Source organism: Miniopterus natalensis, chromosome 18 (assembly GCF_054644295.1).
Source record: "Miniopterus natalensis isolate mMinNat1 chromosome 18, mMinNat1.hap1, whole genome shotgun sequence".
Taxonomy (NCBI): domain Eukaryota; kingdom Metazoa; phylum Chordata; class Mammalia; order Chiroptera; family Miniopteridae; genus Miniopterus; species Miniopterus natalensis.
In genome coordinates, this window is record NC_142098.1 from 25,656,173 (window position 1) to 25,677,484 (window position 21,312).

At 47.8% G+C, this 21,312-nt stretch overlaps 1 long non-coding RNA gene across 6 annotated transcripts in view; it reads right to left on the reverse strand.

Moving 5' to 3' along the window:
• The window catches only part of LOC107527918 (uncharacterized), a 766,921-nt gene that overhangs the window by 56,654 nt on the left and 688,955 nt on the right, over positions 1-21,312 (reverse strand). The gene's annotated exons all lie outside the window — the stretch shown is intronic.

Here is a 21,312-nt window from a genome sequence, read left to right on the forward strand (position 1 = left end):
CTGGGCTGATCGCATCCAGTCTTCCATTATTCCAGTCTGCCGAACAAATATCGTTTTCAATGTGTGCAAAGGCTTGCAAAAGGTTGGGAGGCATGGCCATAAGCCTCGTGTTTATTTCAGAATCCACGCTCTAAGATACCCTGCCTCTGCAAATTTTGCTTCCCCCCCTCTTTCCTCTCAACTCTAAGCACCCATTACTTGGCAAACAATCACGCTTAAGCACGCTCTTAGCCTGACCAATGTGTGCAAGAAGAAAGAGATGGGGTTTCAATAGTAGTTTTCTGATGTAACGTCAATAGCGTATTGCAATATAATATGATAATTACCACTTTTCAGAGAAAGAAAAACCAAGTTAATAATCCTTTCCCCGCATATCATGTGACTCTTTTGTTTTCCAATACTTGGCTCGTTGCTGCAGTTTGGGGACATTCGAGGGGGTAAACGTGTGATATTGAGAATCGTCTATTGCTAAAACCTGAAGGTCTGTTTAAAACACTGGGGACCTTTGGGGAGCCACCATTTTTCTGCCTTTAATTTTCGTCGCTCTTTCTCCTGGCCTTCAGGTTTCGAAGTTTATAGCCTTCCCCTCTGTGGGCCTGGGTCCCGTTTTTGCTCTAGCTGAGAGCAGATACATGTATCAAATTCTGGCTGGAAATCAGCTGTCTTCTCCGTTTTCAGAAGATGGCTCTCTTACTCCTTCCATAAGCTCCCCCAGTCTTTGTTCTTTGGTCCAATCTGTAAGCCATCTGCACCCTTCATTATTAAGAACATATTTACTGAGATTTCACAACTGTTTAATAGATGTGTATCTTATTACATGTTTGATTCACCTCATTAAACATACGATTCAATTGGTATTTCTTTAACATTCAGTAAACACTGAGACCCCTCCGCACAGGTGGGGGGGGGAAGGGGAGGCCCCGTCCCGGCATCGGGGCCCTCGGGGGCCCCGCAGGAGCTGCTCCTGCCACAGCCCAGCCCTTCATCTTTAACCCTTCAACGCTCCCGCTCAGATGGGCTCGGGCGAAGGATCAAAGTCGGGGTTGACGCCGAAACTGTAGCTTCCAGCTCTGGCTTCGCCGGGGGCTACCAGTCTGGATGCGGTCCACGCTCCCCGGTGCCATCTCAGCGGCGGTGCTAAGCGTGCGCTCTGGGGCATCCTGTCTTTCCAGATCTACAAGTGTGACTGTGATTTTTTTTTTTTTTTTAAAGTGACTTATGGTGTGGCCGTCAATACCACTCAACAGGAGGAAGATGCCAAAAAGCTCTCAGCTGCTCTCCCTCCCAAACCAGACCAGATGCGCCGGGAGCCCCGTTCCGCGAGCCTGAAGAACACCAGGCTCCTCCGCCCTCCGCGTGCCTGGTCCCCAGGACCCGCGGTGCCCGACGCGGACCTCCTCTCACGCATCCCAGCTCGAGGTCACATCTCAGCTGCTAACGTTTCCTTAGTGATTTTCAGAAAAATAACGATACGCCTGCGTCCTGCATAGGAGCCGGCCAAAGACAGAAAAGGTGACCAAACAGAAGAGTCTTTCTTTCACTGCAACTTTTCTGGCACGAGTCCCTCATCCCTGCCAGCCTCACTCTCTCCTAAAGCAGAGGTGTAGGGAAACATTACTCCATTTAAACCTTTCAGGCTGCTGCTGCTGCTTCTTCAGGGTTTCCAGGACTCAACTACGAAGAAATCCAAAGAAGCTGCGGCACCTCCCCCGTGACAAGTTCTCCTTGAAGAAGGCCCCATGTCTCAGCCAACAACTGATTACAAACTGTGGGGCTGAAAGGCTTTCTGCGAGGGGGGCAGGAGGCAATTTAGTTCTTAGTTCTCTGTCGTAAATAACGGATTAAAAAGCTTAGCTGATGCTATAAATTAAAAATGTGAAACTAATTATACCAGTCCCATAAAAGCGAAACAATCAATTCATAACCCAAGTATGTGATGTGACAGCATCTCCTGGGTTCGGCGAGAGAAGCAGAGGGGACCCAGGAATCCTGCCAGAATCCGCGCTCCCGTCCGGAGCCGCAGGCCCACTTCCATGTTGCACAACGAAACGGTAGGAGCTCCGCCCTTCCCTCTACCCATTTTTCATGACAGGTTTCACCCTCTCCCCTCTCTCCACCCTTCCAGGCAGGCCCATGGCTCGAAAGAAAGGCTCACCCACACCAACAAGCACAGCTGCAGTTTTGCCAATTCAAACCAGATGGGTCTGGAAGGCAGCTGCTGCCAAGGCTATAATTCAACCAGGAGTTCCTAAGTGTTTCAACCAACCATTTAATAATGTTCTAGCTGGCGTTTTCTCCCTGTTCCACGTAGATGGGCGAGGCCAACTTGGTTGGACTATGCAGCTTTGGAAGAGTGCTCTGGGCCGCCCAGCGCATTGTTCGCGTGTGCTGTACATGGACCTCCTCAACACCGCACAGGCTGCCTGTGATTTCTCCGCCCCCAGCTTGTTCCGCTCCCGGTCTAGTGGAATGAACCGCTGTTTGCAATTCTTCATGCTCTCCGTGTATTGGGATTATACATCTACACCTTCGCCTTGTGACTTTGTGGTTCTTCCCGCTAGAAGTGGAATGTATTTCCTCACGGAATCGGTGTGCGGCTTAACTGTTTAACCTGACTGGGTTAATGGAGTGTGAGTGTGTGTGTGTGTGTGTGTGTGTGTGAGTGTGAGTGTGTGCACGCGCTAGCTCTGAATGGAGGCCTGGACAGGCACTGCATTTCTCTGTTCCCACCTTTAGGCTCCGGTGATCTAATCAGCCTGGTGAGAATAATCAGCCTGGTCTGAGGAATGACAAAACACTGAGAGCTGACTTGAACCCATATCACAACCTGGAGCCATGCCTAGCTTATCCCAAATAAGCACAGTAGAGCCAAAGCCGGCCTATAGCTACACAAGGGGAAAAAAATGTTTGCCGTTTTAAGACACTACATTTTGGGACGGTTTGTTACACAGCAATATTGTGGCAACAGCTGACTGATATACTTGCCACCTGAGTTAGTTTTCCAGAACTGCATTGTGATTATGTTAGTGCCTTGCTTCATGGCTCCTCGCCACTTTCAGGGCAAACCCAAACCCTTTAACTATGGCATTCAGGGCCTCTCCCAAATCTAGTTCTGGCCTAAGTGTCAGTCTCTCTGCAAAGCCTTCCTGAACTGAGTTAGTTCCCCTCCTTTGGGTTTCCAGAGCACTCCCAAGATCTGCTACAATAGTTCTTGTTATACCGGATGTCACTAGTATTATATCCATCTCCCTGGAAAGGCTGTGAACTCCAGAGTCAAGACTTAGCCCATCATCTTTGTAGTCTTAGAATCGGCCTATAGTAAACAAATTGAATTTGCTTAGTAATGATTTCAGCATGCCTGATTTTGATAGGAAACACTGACAGATTCCAATGTTACCTAAACATTTTCAAAAATATAACTTAGACTCCCCAGTTTCCTAGTCCTGGAGTCTAGATTTACACAATGACCTGGGTTTCGGCTGGAGATAGTGGCACAAATGTCACCGAGGGTCATAAAGATATGTGCCAAAAGCAAGGCCATGGTCCGCTTAAGTTCTCCCTTGGGATTTCAGCGTGATCCTTGTTCTAATGTTGACCCATGGCCATTGCCCAAATAGAGGAAGCTGAAAGCAGGCTGGAGTTTGATTTTCCCAGTTGATTTGGTCACAGTTTTGCCTGTAATAATGTTGCTGTTTTCCCAGGGCTGACTTTTGCAGACGTGTCAGATGGAGTGGCGCTATAGCCCTGGGATAGATCGATGCTATCGATCCTCAAGGCTCCGTGTCATTTCCAGGGGATTTGCTAAAGAAGCTACTTATGTTCCTTTTTCATTTTCACCGACTCATTACCAGCTGCTGCTGCCGTTGTACGTCTCAGCCACACCTGGAGGAGTGGAACATGACCGTCTGGTTGGGGTCCAGTCACCTTCCTTCAAAATTACACACAAGACAACATGCAACCCACCAAACCCTGAACCACATGAGGAAGTCAGGTCACACTGGCCCACAGGGGTTTGGTATATTTTGTTTTGTTTTAAAAAGGGCAGCCTGGCCCTACGCTAAGCAATTGATCCCCTGGCTTAACTTTTAAATTAAGACCATTGTAAATTTGGGAACTTGAGAGGACATAGAGAGGACACCCATAATACTTTGCAAATGTCAAGTGCCTCTTGATGTTGGTTACTTTTCAAAGGTAGCTAGGTTACAATGTACCGTGGTAATGAAAAAACCCCGTCAGGCCCACTCAACGGGGTTTTAGTCAATATACATAATATTATTGGGCTTTGCAAGGATTAAAGGTTGTTTCTCTCACAGCCTCACAATAGGACTATTTTTTTTTTTTCTACTAAAGGCACAAAGGAAATCTCCTTGTTTACAGAGGAGCCCAGGACACTTTGGGGCCCCAAGGCAGTCCCAACATCCCTTTGTATACTTCCCCCTGCTGGTGGCTTTGTAGTTAACCCAAAAATATCTAGTTTCTTTCAACCTACAGTTGCCAGAATTTATGAAAAACATACTTATTGGTGATTTATATTGTCCACGAGTCATTTCTAGAGTGCAGAAGTCATGGTTTCCTCCAGTTTTATTAGGAGAGTGAAAGCTTTTATTTATGACACTCCAACCTCCCCACCCCAACTCTCAGGCCTCTTCAGTTTTTCCAGATTTAGTGTAGTTTTGGAATCACTCATCCACAGGATGGAGTATCCGGAATGGAGCCTAATACAAAGTATGGCCTTCCCTAGATTTACACACATTCGGAGGCGAGAGACAGCACCCCAGAAAAGTCTGAAATGTATCATAACCATGCCTAAACAAGAGGAAGAAAACGATTCGGTGTGCTTGGCCCACGCGACTAAGAGGAAATTCCAACTGCAAAATCTCACCACCGAGATGCGGTGAACAACCTGCCCGAGGAAACTTTTGGAAGAGGGCTGTGGAGAGTAATCCCGGGCTGGCTCCAGGGAAGGACCTAATTCTTTTAAGCATCTCCACTGTGCCCAGAACTTCCTAAGAATTAGTTTGATTAAAAATAATAATAATAATTGTGGTAAAAACACATAACCTAAAATGTATCATTTAACCATTCTAAAGTATACAACTGAGTGGCATTAAGGCATCCACGATGTGGTACAACCATCACTATGACCCAATTCCAGGACTTGCTCACCTCCCAAATGGAAATCCTGTTCTGACTGGCATTCGCTCCTGATTTTCTCTTCTCCTCAGTTCCTGGCAACCACAAATCTGCTTTCTGTCTCTACGGATTTGCCTTTTCCGGATGTTTCCTATACATGGAATCACACGATATGTGGCCCCTCGTGTTTGGCTTCTTCTAGTTAACACAGTATCTTCAAGGTTCCTTCATATATAGCGGGTATCAGTACTTTTCTTTTTATGGTTGAATAATATTCCGCTGTATGGATCTACCTCATTTTGTGTATGGACACTTGGGTTCTTAGGTCTGATTTTTGCTCTTCTTCACGGTAACAGAAATTCATGTAAGCAACACACAGATCTAATGTTGCTGCGGTGCTTGTTTATAACAAGGCGCGCTATTAACATACTTTACTCTTATAGTCTGTCCACATGTCCCGGCAACTAGAGGCACTCCATCAGTATTGCCTGATGAGTTCTTGTCCTTGCCTCCAAGGGCTCCAGTTGGGTATCCCAGAAGCAAGGAAAGAATTATACAAAATAATTAGGGGGTGGCGCGGGTGGTCTGTGGATGAGTCACACTGTGGAACAGGAGGGAGTTGAGACGGGGTGAGATCTGCCGGCTCTGGCAGAACCTGCACCTAAGAGATGCCCAGTTAGACCTGTGAGCCCTCCGTCTGAGAGGTATTTCAGTTTCCTATCAGTGTTTCTGCAGATGGTTGGTGATAAGAGATTCTGAACTGCCAGGAACGGCCCACGAGGCAGGGAGAAGAGTGCAGTGGTGGCTGCTGCTGGGCCGGCCCTGGCCGGGAGTCCAGGCTGCCGAGAGCCTGAAGGCCGCCTTCTCTGGTCAGTAGGGTCCCAGGAAACTGGGTAAGATTTCCTTTGTAAAATATATTTGAGGAAAATCTAGGTGAACTGTAAACATTTTTTTTTTTTTTTTTTAAATGGAATGGTTTTCATTGACAAATAAGTCTGAAAAATGTGGTCCAAATTTAGGTTAAGGGAAATCAAATAGGTCTCGGTATCCAGGTCTTTACAGAGCCTTTGAATATACTCAGTGCACATTCTAAAGCTCTGATATGACGTGCAGTGTTTTCTAAAATTCTTTGACTATGAAAACCCTCAGTGCCGCTCTGCTAGTTGTATAGTTTTTGTGGTACACAAAGGTGCCTAGTGGAGGGAGCTACTGGGAGCGGAAATGTGTGTGCCTCGCACCCTGCCAGCCAGATTCAAGGCCTGTGGGGCTGCACTCTTGTGTGTGTTTGTTTGCCTTCCAAGAATAGTCTCTATTTTCTAACCTTCAGAGGGTGCTCTGTCAGTAGCAGAGTCCCTGAAACCTTTCTGGTGCAGCACTGGGGATGCATGTGTTCATGTGTGTGAGGGAAGATGCATGCGGGGAGCGAGGGTGCTCCAGGCAATTGCTGGGCATATCTTATATGGGGCAAGGCTGTAGCCCTGGGAAGGAGCACCGTCACCAAGAACAAGGTAGTTACTATAGACTGAATGCCTGTGCCCCTCCCCCCACCCACCAATCCCCTTGGTGACAGTATTAGGGGACGGGGCCTTTGGGAAGTATTAGGTCATGAGAGTGGAGCCTTCATGATCAGGATTTGTGCCCTTATGAAAGAGACCTCAGAGAGCTCACACCCCACTTTTGTCATGGGAAGAGAGAAAGAGGAATCTGCCAGGGCCTTTCTCTTAGACTCCCCAGCCTCCAAACTGTGAAAAATAAATCTGTTACTAATAAGCCCCTCAGTCTATGGGATTTGTTATAGCAGCCCAAGTGCACTAAGACAGGAACTCAAAGACTGATCCCTGGGGCCAATGCACCTTGGAATTCATCAGGGACAAGGAATGTCAGGAAGCGTGGCAGGACCCTATTGTAGTAGTCGGGCCACCGTATCTGAGGTCCTGGACTTCACTTCATCCTGACCTCCCTAGAAGATCGAGCTCGAGGCTGTGCTTTCCTCCTTGGTCAGGACGGGGGCCTCCGGGAGTCCAAGATGAGGGTCTGGAACCCCAGAGGCAGAGAAGGAGCTGAGGGGATGTGAGAAGGTGAGCTCTATGCTCTAAAAACTTGAGGACTCAGAGAGGGAGCCATTTGTAGGATGGACAGGCCAGAAAGTCTTCAGGGGGAAGCTGAGCTGGGCACTGAACCGGGCACAGCTATTAACTCTCACCTCTGTGCTTTCCCCACTCAGAGGTCACCGATGTTCAAAATGAAAAGAATATTGGAGCACGAAGGGATTATGAGGTTCCTTCTGAATCAACTTGAGATGATTAAATTATTTTTTATATTGCCTAGTTTCATGTGTTTATATTCGAATTCTCTGAAAACTGGTACTCCATGTGGGATACTTCTAAGAAGATTTGACTAATCACAACATTCCCAGCCCATAGCCATGATCATAATGGAAAACAGGGTTTACTGGATAAACATGCTTCTACAATTACAAAATTGGTGGCATTAAAGCCAAATGGCTCATAAATGAAAGTAATTCTGTATGTCAGGTTGCTATCTGTACCTTGCCTTGTAATAAATACATACAGACATATATTTGTATATCATGTGCTTTTTTTTCCTGCTTATAAAAGACAAGCGACCATAGTAGAAAATTTAGAAAATGTAAAAAACGCAAAGAAGAAAAAAACCACACAACATAATACTTCTGTTTACAGTTATAATTTTGGGTGTATATATTTTATGCATCTTTATTTATAAGTGTGTATTTTATTTTTATAGATTGTTTATAAGTGGGTATACATTTTATTTAAAATTTTGTATCTTTTTATAGATTTAAAAATAAAATTGGGATCTCCTATCGATGCTATTTTTAACTTTTTAAAGAATCACTTATCAATGTGTTATACATACTTTCCCTGTCTTTAAGTAGCACTTCACAACACAACTGCACAGTACATCACTGTATGGACAAATTATATTTTATTTAATATACTTCCTATCAGACAGAACTCAGCGATGAGGAAGGGCCCTTTTTAAATTTTGCGTCTCTGATTGTTTCCCAGGAGCCTCCCCCGTCTTTCTCTTACACTGCTGTAACACCGCAGATCCCGAAGTTGTCACTGCTGGTCACAATTACTTTTTTAAAGATGAACAAGGTACGTACCAGGTGTGAATAATCTCTCCTCATATGAGTGCCATATACCAAGATCAACAATGCAAATGGCATGTTGAAAATACTTGGCTTTAGAGTATTACTTTCTCTTATGACGTGAGAAGATGCAAAGTAAAAAGTGGATTTAGCAGCACAGTATGTCTATAAAAAAATACTCAGAAATGTTTCTTGTTCAAGTCAGCCCCATACTGAGTTTCTAGATCATTCCTCCATGGTTGTATCGATTTCCTAGACATGTAACTTTGCACTGGACAGCCATGAAGAGCAGGCTGAGCTCACCTGAGCAAGTTGCCAGCAGTACTCCTCGAGTGCTGTTCCTGAGCACCCTGCACCACACGTCTAGGTGTGGCCTGGCAAGAAAGAAGGGCTTTTGCACAACTGCGGCCAACACAGTCTTATTTATGGGAAAAGGGCTATGTGTTGGCAGACGGATGAAAGATTGCACCAGCCACCTGGAGTTGTTCGCGAAGAAGAGGCCTCTCAGGTGTCTTTTTTAAACACAGGCCTGTGAGTGGAAACCCCAATGCTTCAGTCAAACGGAGAAAGACAGTAAGGCCCAGGAAACTGGCACAAAGTCAGGAAGGTGAGCTGCTTCTCATGAACACAGGCTACCCGTGACTTCCAGAATCTTCTGCTGGGAAAGTCCGAGGGGCAGAGTGGCTGACTTGTAGAATACTGCACTTGCTTGAACTCGGAAATATCTCTCAAAGCTGCAGCCGGCCTCCTAAATGCCGATTGCCTGACTGCCGCCTCTGGGGTTTTGTCCTATGCCTGTGTCACCTTCGTTGTGGTTTACTCTCTCCCAGTAGACTCACCATTTTGCTTAAATAGATTTAGCCTCATGCTGAGAGAAGATATCCATCGAATCATGATATTATGTGCTGGTTATACCTGTATATATGCCTCAATGTTAAATTTTTTTTTAAAAGGTGTTAGTGCACCTCCAAACAGGGTCTTTGATGACGCTGGGGATGCACATTGCACACTTGAGGAAATATGGGTTTAAAGAAAGCTCTTTTAGGACAAATACAAAAAATATGACTGCTTACAATAGATAGAAAACATTTGAGACTTGTTTTTTTTTTTGAATATCCATATAGGCTGTAAATAAAGCCCGGTTTAAGAAGGCTTGACTAAATGTCTGCTGGTCAGAGCCACAAAAAGTTGTTCAATTAGGGGTATTCGAGATGCTGACCTGACTCCCTAATGCCAGACGGACCCATCTCTACATCGTGGGATCCCAGCACAGATTCAATATTGGCCCATGCGGATCTTCGTTCCTACCCAACATTGCATTTCTTGGTCCCTGGGCTCGCCCTTCTGTGTATGGAGTAGAAACTCCCTAAGCACCCACTTCAGTTACTAGCTGAACTGACAGTCACTCCCCACTCCCTTTGGAAGCCCTGCTGACGGATGCCCACGGCACCCTATGAGGCCCAGGTAAAGCCTACACCCTGGAGCACCTGAGCAGTCCTGGGCGCACCCTAAGAGTTGTAGCCACCCTAAGAGTCAGTTATGTTTGTCCCCAAATCTCTCTATGAAAGTTACTCTTATTAATGTAATTCATACCTTACTCAGATTCAAAGCAGAGGCATATAGGTACAAAAAGAGTTGTTTCTGTCACAGCTAAACGAATTCTGTGAGAACACTCGGGTGAGTTGCTAAAAACTGCTGAGGGGGTAAAGCAACCAGAGCTCCGACGGCCTCCTGGGTGCCTTACACTCTCCTTCACTTCTAAGACTGGACGCTCACTACAGGCAGGCAACGGGGCAGCAGTCCACGCAAAAAGATGTTGTCTTAAGTTTCAAACGCTTCAAGTGCATGGCATTATACATATTTTTATGTGTCCCTTGCTTTCGCCAACTTCTAAAATTAACTGGCCAACTGCTGGTCCGTTAGAGCTTCCTGTGTGGGCGGAGTGATAGCAGTTGCCTCCGCTGGGCCTGAAATGCTGTCGGTCGTACGCGTCCTGGCCTTGGCCTGTCACGTGAGACGTGAGCGCCCAAAGGACAGGGCCTCTGTCTTAGTCATCTCTGCCGATTACAGGGAGCTAAGGCCTTACAGCTGTTGATCAATTTTCTTAGAACGGAAATGCACGGTCTTTGTTCTTATTAATCCGAAGTTCCTTCCAGTGGACTGTACGTCCCACCCTGATCCTGAGTCATTTTTCCTTATGGCCAAATAGCTCAGTGTGTCTGAGTTGAAGAAACGCCTGTCGTGGAGCCGTCTGTCCTGCCAGGATTGGCGAGTAAGGGGGAAGCGGAGGAAGGGAGTTCTGGCGGCCCGGGCAGGACTGAGGTATGGTTCTGCCAGTTATAAGTACTTCGTGCTAGGATATCCCACCAGTGCTATAGGATGGTGAAGTAATTCATCACGTATATTTAAAGTTGAATTTACCGATATTTTATGGTATTGGATATTATTTCTATTAACATTTTATGCTGAAATTACAGAATGATTCCTGAGTACTGAATTTTTGATTCCTTTTACACTTGCCGGGACACTATTAAACTTGATTTACGTTAATAGCACTGTAAGAAGATATTAACAACGAAATTTCCAAAAGCACTTAGCATCTCGTAATTGGAGTTAAATGACAAAAAAAAAATGAGGGTGGTAATAAAGTAAAGAGAGAAAAGGAAAGAGAAAGTTTTGACAATACTCTTTTTAACCTGTGGTTCTTAATAAGATTTTTGCAAAATTGTTTTAGGTTAGGAAAGAATCAACTCTCCGATCGGGAGAGATGACACTGATTTATGAGAGGAGTTTTAGAAGATGGAATAAAGACCGAGCTCCGGGTGGAGAGTGCAGAATTCACTGCTTCGAGGACAGAAAATTTCTGGTTTCCAGAGTTGGGAGGATGCTTCCCTTACCACCTTTTCCTCCCATCCATGGTAACTAGAAGATAATCTAATTTTTAAAAATAAAAGTAATCGATGTCGTCATAGCAGCTGGGTTACAGAAAGGTAGATGTTTAAAGCAAAGACGTCAAAGCTAAAACAATAACAATAACAACGACTATTAGAACTCACTTTGTTGGGCCCTCATGATGTGTAGGCTCGGTGTGGAGCAATTTACATCTATAATCTCATTTAATCGTCACAACATCCTTATGCATTAGGGACTGTTATTATTATCTCGGTTTTACAGCCAAGGAAAGTGAGATTTGGAGAAATTAAATGACTTCAGTAGTGGTGGCACCGGGATTTGAACCCAGGCAATCCGGCTCCTTAATCACCAGGCTCCGGAGCATAACGACTACATTTTCAGTGATCGGGGTGACCTCAGAGCCACATCACGCATGCCTTCCATTCACCCTGGTAAAACTGCCTAAAAACGGAAAGAATACTAGAGATGGCAGAGGCAAGATCAGCTGCTCGATGAGGGTTCTGACCTGGACGCCTGATGCACTAAAGCAAAGCCAGTCAAACTCTCCAGTCCTCACTCACGGCAGCAAACTATAGTTTCTGTCCCAACGAGAAACGAGATCCATCCATGAACATTTCTCCCCAACCCAGTGATGCTTTGTTGGGCTCCGTTTCTTTGGAGCTAACCGTAAGGGGTCACTCTGAGAAAGTGTTGAATCTCAAGGTTTGGGCCAGACTTTAATATGCTCTGGATAAAATTAATGAGAAAAACAATTTTTTTTTTTTTTTTTTTTTTTAGTTCTCAAGTTGCTATTGGACCCCAACCTGGACACAGGATAAGGCAAACATGTATAGCCTCATTGCCACGCTGAGGTTTAGTATCTGTTTTGCTTTATGGGAAAAGTAACCTCACGTTAGCTTTGGTTGAACTGGACCACTTGTATAAAGGTCTCGAAGTGGCTGATATAAGAGCCTGCATGAGATTTACGTGTATAAGCTATCTGAAATCCCCCTCTTAAGGCCGAGGTTTAAGAGGGAGCAGAAATGCATACTTTTATTTGTAAGGAAAATGCTCCAGGAATCCAGGAAAAAACATTTTCCTTCTCGTTTTTAACTCATTGAACATCATGTGATTTTACCGACGGACTTCTTTAGCTCACAGGACTTTCACACCAGGAGAACAGACAGCCGAGTGTACAGCACGTGTGGACTTCATTTGGGAATCGGGCATTATTTACCTTAAAAATGATTGAGAATGTGAATCTGGGATTCTTTTAAGAACAGAGCTAACAAAAGGCACGAATTAAAAAGGTAACTGATAAGCAAGGGGCAGATGATTGAATGGATGGATACATAAATAACAAATAGGAAAACAGACGAGTAACACAGATGGATAGACAAGTAGATGACAGATAATAGGAAGATATTCATAGATCAATATATGGTTAGAAAATGGATATCTAGATACACATGGATGAATAGATGACTGGGAAGCAGAATAAATAGTTGATATATAAATGAATATATCTAGACAAATGGACAGACAGATGCTAGAGATTGATGTATGTAAGGACAGATCTGGAATGAAATTGTGGATAGATGAAAGCGTACAAGGATATCGTGATCGTACCCAACTGGAATGGAATACCAGTGGAGCTAACGACACCTCTCTTTGTGGAGCTATTTTAAATAGTTTAACTATGCTGGGGGAGCGTACAGACTGGAAGCGGGAAATCAGTCTCTAAGAGCCCTGAAGTTTCATCGTGTCTTAATGATCGGAGGAAAATACATGGGCTCGCCATGATTTAGCTGCTTCTGAGTCCTCTATAATGCTCCCTTCTGGCACACTTGGCCTCTTTGACGCGTATACTAGAAAAATGTGAGACGCACAGAGCGAAGGATGCGCAGCGCAGCCTTCGGGTGGCCTTAGTGATACACAAAAGTCACCCCGCTTTGCCTTTTCTTTAATTGTGATATTCACAGGCGCCTGCGCCGGCGGACCTACTCGGGAAGGCCTGGTGCTGTGATTGGCCCGTGTCGCGGGAAGATGTGGTGTTGGTGGAATTCATGAGTGGGTCTGAATCGCTGTGATGAGTAGGGGCACCTCAGCCTGTGCCATATAAATTCCTCTGATAACTGGGTCGCTGGAGCTCATCAGAAGCCCGAAAGGGAATAATAACAACAATAATAATAAAATCTGTGTTCCTCCTGTTGCTGCTGCTGCTGGCTGGTAAAGCGGAGAGCTCCTTTCAAGACAGAGGGTGCTGGGATTGGAGCCTCACGCGGAGGTCCTACTCTGGATGACTATCTCTAAGGTGACACATCCCCCCAGTCGCCAGGCCAGGAGGAGATACAGAGAGTAATGGGGCAAAAGAGCAGGGTATCCCAAAGAGATTTCACTACCGCATCGCAAAAAACAGGGCGCGTGGGGGAGGGACAAGAGGATAGGAAATCAAAGGGAGGGGAGCCATCGGATGGCCTGAGAGAGCCAGGCGCTCCTTCTGAAGCGGGGGGCCGCTCCCCGGCGTTCGGGACCATGCCTCACGCCCCCCCGCCTGGAGGCAGGACTTCAGGGGGCCAGGGCTCAGAGCAGGCCAGAGAAGGTCATCCACGGCCCGTCATTTAACTTAGGACATCCCTGTGCCCACTTTCCTGAAGGCGAGCGAGCCACGGGGAGGGTGCGCGTTCCACCCCACACGAGGGCAGGTGCAATTCGGGACACTCGGTGGAACTGCTCGAGCTGCAGGGAAGCTTAGGGGGGAAAAAAGACCAAGGTGCGGAAAGCTTCTCGCCCGCTGGAAAACCACGGCGGAGAGCAGCAGGGGAGGGCAGGCTCCTCCGGCCCCGGGGACACGTGTGTCCTCCAGGGCCCGGGTTTGACCGCGGCGGTCTTTACCCCTTCTCTGCTTGTCCAAGGCCCTGCCTCTTCTCCACAGAGGAAAACGTATCCCTAACGCTTGGTTCCACCGAGCCGAGTGCCCTGCAGTCATCTTTTAAATCCCCCTTTTTGTCTCCCCCGGGTTCCTTTCTCTCCGTGATTGCCGCCTCCTGGCCCGTTTTCCTCCCGAAGCCACCATGAGTGGGCAGCGAGCCCCTCTCGTACACAACAAAGGCTTCTCTCTCTCTCTCTCTCTCTCTTTTTTTTTTTTTCTTCTTTCTATCTTTTGGGCGACACGATAAAAAATAACCCTGTATTTATGCAAATTGCAAAGTAGCGTGTGATAATGAAAACAAAACAGCGCTGGCCCGCAGCCAAGACATGGCACTGACGGGGGGGGGGGGGGGGCTCGCCACCGTTTGGCTCTCGATCCTGGGGGGGGGGCGCGGGAAAGCAGCTGTAGAGAAAGGAGACGACACAGCCCCCTCGCCACACCGCGCGCGCTCCCACGCGCACACCCTGGTTCGCACGCATTCCGGTACCGTCGCCTCGGCGCCAGCGACGCTCGGGGTCCAAGTGAAGTTCTGCTTGCGACCCGCCGCGCCAGCCCTTCAGCGTCGGCCCCCGCGAGCCTCCCTGCCCCCGGCTCCTGATTCCCTTTCAGGAATTTACAAACATTTTCCACAGATCAATATCTGTATTGATTATTCATTGTGAGTGAGTCGTGTGTCTTTGGTGATCCAGCTCGCAGAGGTTGCAGCCAAAGCCTGCTGCAGGGGGGGGCGTGGGGGGCGTGTGGGGGGGAAAATAATAATATAACAGAAGGCGAGAGGGACCCGAGCCGGGTCTGAGGCTGTCGGAGACACAGAAAAGGAAGGGAAACCAGAGGAAAAACGCCGGAAGACGAAGGGATGGACAAGGGTGGAAGAGAAAGAGGGAGCAATAGCAAGAAAAACCAGGTGGCGGCCGGACGCCTGGACCCGGGGGATCTCGGTGGCTTTGGAGGGAAGCCCCATCGTGGGTCTGCTGTGCGTGCAGCATCCAGTGGGCTCTGCTCTGGGAGCAAGAAGTGACTCGCAGTTTTGGTATCTCCTACGTAAGAGCTTTGGGGGATCCCTTGGCTGGCTGACAAGGAAAGGAAGAAAGCAGCAGCAGCGAGGTGAAACCCGATTGCTTCCAACAGCCTTGCAGAGGAGGCGCAGTCGCTTGGCTCGCCTGGAACAGCTTGCAGCTCCGATGGCACGCGGAGGCAGGATAATTAAAAAGGCCAGCGTCGCTTACTAAGTGAGTAAACACAAAGCCGTTCCAAACGCGCTCTCCGGCTAATGAGAAGCTGTAATTTCTTAGACTTCAAGGCAAAACGAGACAGCGATAGGGCTCAGTGGAGAGAGCGTGTGCGTGCGGGGGGGTGTGTGCGCGCGCGCGCGTGGGTCCGGGGGCGTGGGGGTGTGGGTGGTGGAGATAAATCGACTAATTGTTGGCAATGTTTAAAAAAGGGATTACTGGAAAAGACAGTGAAATGATGACAGGAAAACATCTTGGACCAGAGCCAAAAAAAAAAAAAAAAAAATCGAGGCAAATCAAGTCTGCAGCTCGGAGAAAACACCCGTCGCTCCTGTCGGGGGCTCCGAGAGGAACTGCCCGGTGTCCCTCAGCCGAGCGCGGAGCATTGTGTGGGCACCAGGGGGGCAGGACCAGGGGCCCCGGAGTGTCCGGGAGGAACCACGGCATGCCGGGTTACACAGTTATGTCATACTTTGAGGAACAAAACAAAAAAATTGTACAAACCAGCCTGTCCTTTCCTTTTACTCGGAGTTCCTGCTTGCTCAAAATTGCTTTGGTCTATTAACAGCAACCCCGAAGGGTGTCTTCTGATAACAGGAGCTGCTGATTCTCTGTCTGTCTGCAGGAAGCTGCTACAATGTTGCCAAAAATATGCTGGAGGTGGAGGCTGAGGAAGTTCCCTTTTCCGTGGACTGGGCTTCTGGCAGGACGCGCCAGGTAAACAACCGCCTTCGCCCGTGGGACGGCCACGCGGGAGCTGGTCTGCGGTGCCTCTTGTCTTTGTCACCCGCCCCTGGGCTTGGTGAGTCCAAAACCAACCACGAGTGGGACCCTTTTAACACAGGGCTCCAAACACACACGGCGGAGTGGGGACTCCCGAGACTAAAACGAGCTGCGTGTTCAGTTAACTGAGCTCTCTGGTTTACCTTCACGTGAATGGGACTTGGGGCTTTACTTTTTTTTTTTAAATTTCTGGGACTGGAAAGTCAATAGATAAGATGCCTCCTTTTGACTGAGGTTCTACTCGTCCGTCCGTCTGTCTGTCCGTCCATCCATCCGTCATGTGGCTTCAGACTCCCTGATATGTTGTTGCAAGTTTCCCCGAGCAGGAGAAATGTATCTTGCAGAAAAGTGTAACCTCCTTGGAGACCCAAAGGAGGAGGAGGGTGCGGATGACTCGGGCGACTCGGGCACCTTACGTTGCATTTCTTCAGCGTTCATGGAGACCTGCATCTGTAGCGTGTGTGCGTGTGCGTGTGTGGTGGCGTTATGTAAAGTGCGTGCAGGCATGTGTGTGTGGCTCTGCGTCTACGTGTTTTTCCGAGCGGGTGGACAAGAGAATGGAAGGGAGAGCACACAGACTGTTCGGGCATTGATGTGATTCACGCGGAGAAGGGTCAGTGCTGCAAGGCAGACAGCCACCCATCCCTGGACCGCCGCTCTGGAGGGCCCCCGACAGACCTGATCTGAATGTTAAATGCGGGAGACGAAATTAGCATACTCACCAAGGATGTCACCCCCTCCTTGCAATCAGTAAATGGCCGTCTCCTCTCTTTAAACCCGGCGTCCCCCGTGCGCGCCAGCCACTTAACCACGTCCTCTGTCGGGTCCTTTTTTTGTGTGTTTGTTTTTTTGTTTTTTTGTTGTTTTTTTTTTTTTATGAAAGACTGGAAATTCATTAATGAGGGAAGGAAGGGCTTCAAGGGGCTGTAATGAAAACAAATGATCCTCTTTAAACCTCATGACGGCCAAAGCCCGGGGTGGGGGTGGCGAGGGCTGCTTTCTGCTCCCGGGATGGAGAATAGGAAATTCCACAGACAACAGACCACTTGACAAGGGCCCAAGAATGTATTGCTTGGGAATTTCTTCTATGTGGCAAAGAACCGGCCACGGGCCAGTGTGTCTGTGCTAATAAATCTTAAAATGAGCTTTATCTTCCGAATTCTAAAGCGTGGTCTATCAGATGTCTTTCCATCCGGTCACAGGCTATCGGAGTTTGTTGACCTTGTGAGGGCAGAAGGGCTTTTGGAATCTTCTGGCCAATTGCTTCGGCTGTTGGGCAATAGAAATTTTTCTTCTGAGCTACAATTAGGCTTCTCCCGAAGGAAGTAGTTGCTTTTGTTTTAATCTCTGTCATGCACAGAAGCACACAAAGGAAGCACACTGACTCCCACTTCTGTAGACCCAGCCCCGTACTGGAGCAGACGGGAGGCTGTCCTAAGAGCTAAGAATCGGGCACTCCACCCCAGCCACGTCCTTGGGCTGGGGGACATTCGCTTCCTGTTCCTTTATTTTAGCCACTCTGCCCTCAGAAACACAGTTCTTCTGTCCCGTTGCATTGTACTGTTTGACTTTGAACCAGGGGTCACACACTCTGAAACCTCTAGGGACCGGCGAGCACCAGCCTGAGGAGGCAATAGGGAGGACTGGGGCTTGGGATGAACTGGAGACAGCTGCTCACTTCTGTTCAGGGGAATAAAAGCTGCGCCTTGTGTTGTCGGATCCCCAATGTTCTAAGAGGTGGTAGAAACTGGTGTGTTTAAATACACAATATACGAACATTGAAATATTAGCTCAAAGCTTTTTAAAAAAACATTTTACGGGTCAAATAAAACATATTTGTGAGGATAATACTGGCCCACGGCAATGCCAGTTTGCAACCTTTGTTTCAGTCTAAAATACCTAGCACAGGGCGGTTTTGTTGTTTTATTTTGTTTCTTTTTAAAGCCTAGTCTTTCCTTCAAATATTTTACTCTGTTTTAATTTTAAAAAATATAGATATTAGCAGCTGCATGACAAACATCATGTAGGGGTGTGTGTTTTGCTGGACCGAGAGGGAAGTGCTAATTTAAAACAATAAAGAAGGGAAGGAAATGGATGTCTGTAGGGCCTCTGTGCCTTGTGGTCACTGGCATCCCAGCAGGCATGGTGCAGTGTCATCTTTACCTGACATTGCACAAAGATTTTTCCCCACCCAGAGGTCATAACTGGGAAAGTCGCATATCTAGAAAGAAAGACGTTTGCATATTTTTTCACGTGTATCTCCATCAATTTGTAAAACAATTATTGATTATTGCTATTTTAACATTAAATTTATTTTTCCCCAAAAAATTTCCTTCCTAGCCATCCACAGAACTCTATATCTCAAGCGGGTAGGCAAAAAGGATAGAAATCCCCAGGAGAGAGAGACCCTGCCTGTGGCTTGGAAGAATGTTTTCCCACGGCGCCTGAAATAACTTCAACAAGAAAAGGCGCCTCAGCGAACGGGGACGGGGCGGCAAGGCCCCTTCTCGCACAGTTGCGCGGGGCTTCCCAGTGTCCAAGGTGCTCTTCATACACATCGCCCTGTTTAATGCTCACTACGACCAGGCAAGAGAGATGCTACTTAGCTTATTGTACGGACTAGGATGCTCAGGCTCAGAGAGGTGACAAAATTACCTAAGGTCGAAAGTAGTAAGAAGCATTCATGGGCCTTCTGAGTCTTAATCTGATGCCATTTCATTATTTTTCACAGGTTCCCATAAAATATATCTATATCTATATATATATATATATCTCCTCTTTAGAACCCATGACCCAAGGCTTCCTCTATTCGTGATCCTCTCTCCTCCCCCGTCTCACTTCCTCACAGCAAGGTTTTCATCTTGTAGTCTGCGTAATTTGTAGTCACCTGCAATTTGAAAAGGCTCCCCGTATTCTGCCGGCAATTAAGAACCACTGCTGAGTGCCCGGTGGCAGTGGCAGGCGCCCTCCTTCGCTTTCCATTCCCCTCTATTTGCTCCTATCTCCCGCCTTCCCTTGAAAGTCAGACTTACCCACAGGCTGGCCTACATTGCCCCGTCTCTACTTCTCCCCCCCCCCCCCCCCCCCGCCGCCCCCGTTTTTGCATCTCCGCACAAAGCACTCTGCTTTCATTTCCACTTTCCCACTAAAATGGCTCCAGGTCATTAATGACCAATGAACTTTCCTTCGTCGCGTGGCTGGATTCCTCTGGCCACTCCCCCCACATGGCACACTTCTCTGTCATATCCAGCGCTGCTCTGTGCTAGACGTCCTCCCCCATGGACGGCCGTTTTTCCCCAGGCTTCATCTCAGGCTTATCTTTCCTTGTTAATCCCCTTAAATATTAGTGTTTCTCCCAAGAGGGTGTCTTCTTTCAACTTGTACGTATTTTGCTGTGTGCAGGCATAAACCCTTGGCTTCAGTGGTCATCTGTAAACTAATCATCTAGTCGCCTGGACTCAGCCCCGGGTATCTGGCCGCCCGCCGACCTCTCCTCGGGATGGTCCAAGGCGCCCCCCACCCGATACGCCCCAAGCTGAACTCATCACCATCCGCAGAGCTGCTCCACCTTCCGCATCCCTCCTCCCTCTTCCCTCTGACTGGCGCCAATCGCTCTTCAGGTTCTTTCTGTTCCACTTCCTTAATTCTCCTCTACCCTCTCTTTCACTCTGTTCCTACTGCTCCTCTCCTGGCTTATTTCCTAACTGCCCAGCGGCTCTCTTCGCTCTCAGATGTGCCCGGCCCACAGTGCACTCTCCGTGCTGCTTCGGACTGACCTACGCAACGTGCGACTATGATTGCTTTGCTCCCCTCTGTGGACCCCTTCAGTGGGTTCCACCTCCTAAACTGGCCTTCGAGGCTCCTCGTGGCCTGGCTCTGGCCTGCCCCCCAGCCTCCTCTTTTGAGACCCTTCCATTCCCCACTCTGTGGTATAGGCCACAGGACACCCCGTAGTCTTTCGTGCCTCTAGGGTTTCCTACAATGTTCCTGCCTCCCGGAATGTTCAACTCTACTTGGCCAATTCCTTCTCCACCTTTCAGATTCTGTTCCAGCAAGAAGCGTTACCCACACCCCAAGCCCCCCGCTTCGGGTTATGTGCTAGCACGGGCCCCCTACTCCTGCTTCCCTCTCTCACATATCGACTCCACTTTCACGATGATCAGGTTCCCCAGTTTCGTTGTGAGACACTTAAAGGCAGGGACTGTGCTTTTTATCCCTGTGTTCCCAGCACCCAGCACCGGTCCTGGTGTATGCTGGGTGCTTAATAAATTCATATTATTATTTTCATTATAAGTATCAGAAATACTATTTTTTTTTTTTTTTTTAAGCTGGAAGATTACAGGCCCCCAAAATAATGAAAGTGAGGGGCAACACAGCAACCCTTTCCCCATAGTGCGAAAAGGATTTCCAATGGTGCAATTCTCACTTACATCAGTTTTTTGACTTTGTGTCAGGTGAGAAATGAACACCGGGGTGGTCTTTAGGTGTTTGCTGATGTGGTAGAAACTTTGGAGTTAATTAGAAGCTCTGGCTAACGCTGAACTTCCTTTGCAGAGTTCCTGGGAGGAAACGCTAAATTAACAGTTCAAGGTTACTATTAGAAAAATAGCCTGTTTCCCTTTAGGCTATGCCTTGGGGAGCCTGTTCTTCCCCCTGCCATTCCTAAGATGTTTCCACTTTCCATCTGACCTGGCTGCGACGGCCACAGTAAGCCTGGTCTTTCCAGCAAAGGCGAAATCTCTTGAGCTCAGAGACTGCGAGATGCTTCTGTTACCTCTCCCTGCAGCAGGAGATTCTGGGGTGCTCAGTCTCTACTGGCTGAACGGAGGAGTCAGAAAACCTGTGTTTCTGTTTGAGGACACTTTATTTAGCACGTATGGTTAATCTGTTACCGTGTGACCCACGCCCGATGGCACTGCGGGCCTCGCCTGACTGAAGCCTCTCTGACGCCTGTTTTCCCCCGTAAGGCACGTCGCCGCCTGCTTGGGCCTAAGGACACCAGACGGACGGCCCTAGAGCGCTGTACTTGGGAGGCATTTTTAACGGGGGACCAGAATCACAGAATGTGAAAAACGTGACACTGAACAGACAGTGAAGACAGAGGACACTTGCTCGCAGCACGAGAGTTGACACAAGAGGCAGAGCGTCATCGCCTTCAGCCTGGGCTGGGAGCGTTCCCATCGGGATAAATGCGGGCGGGTCGGTGG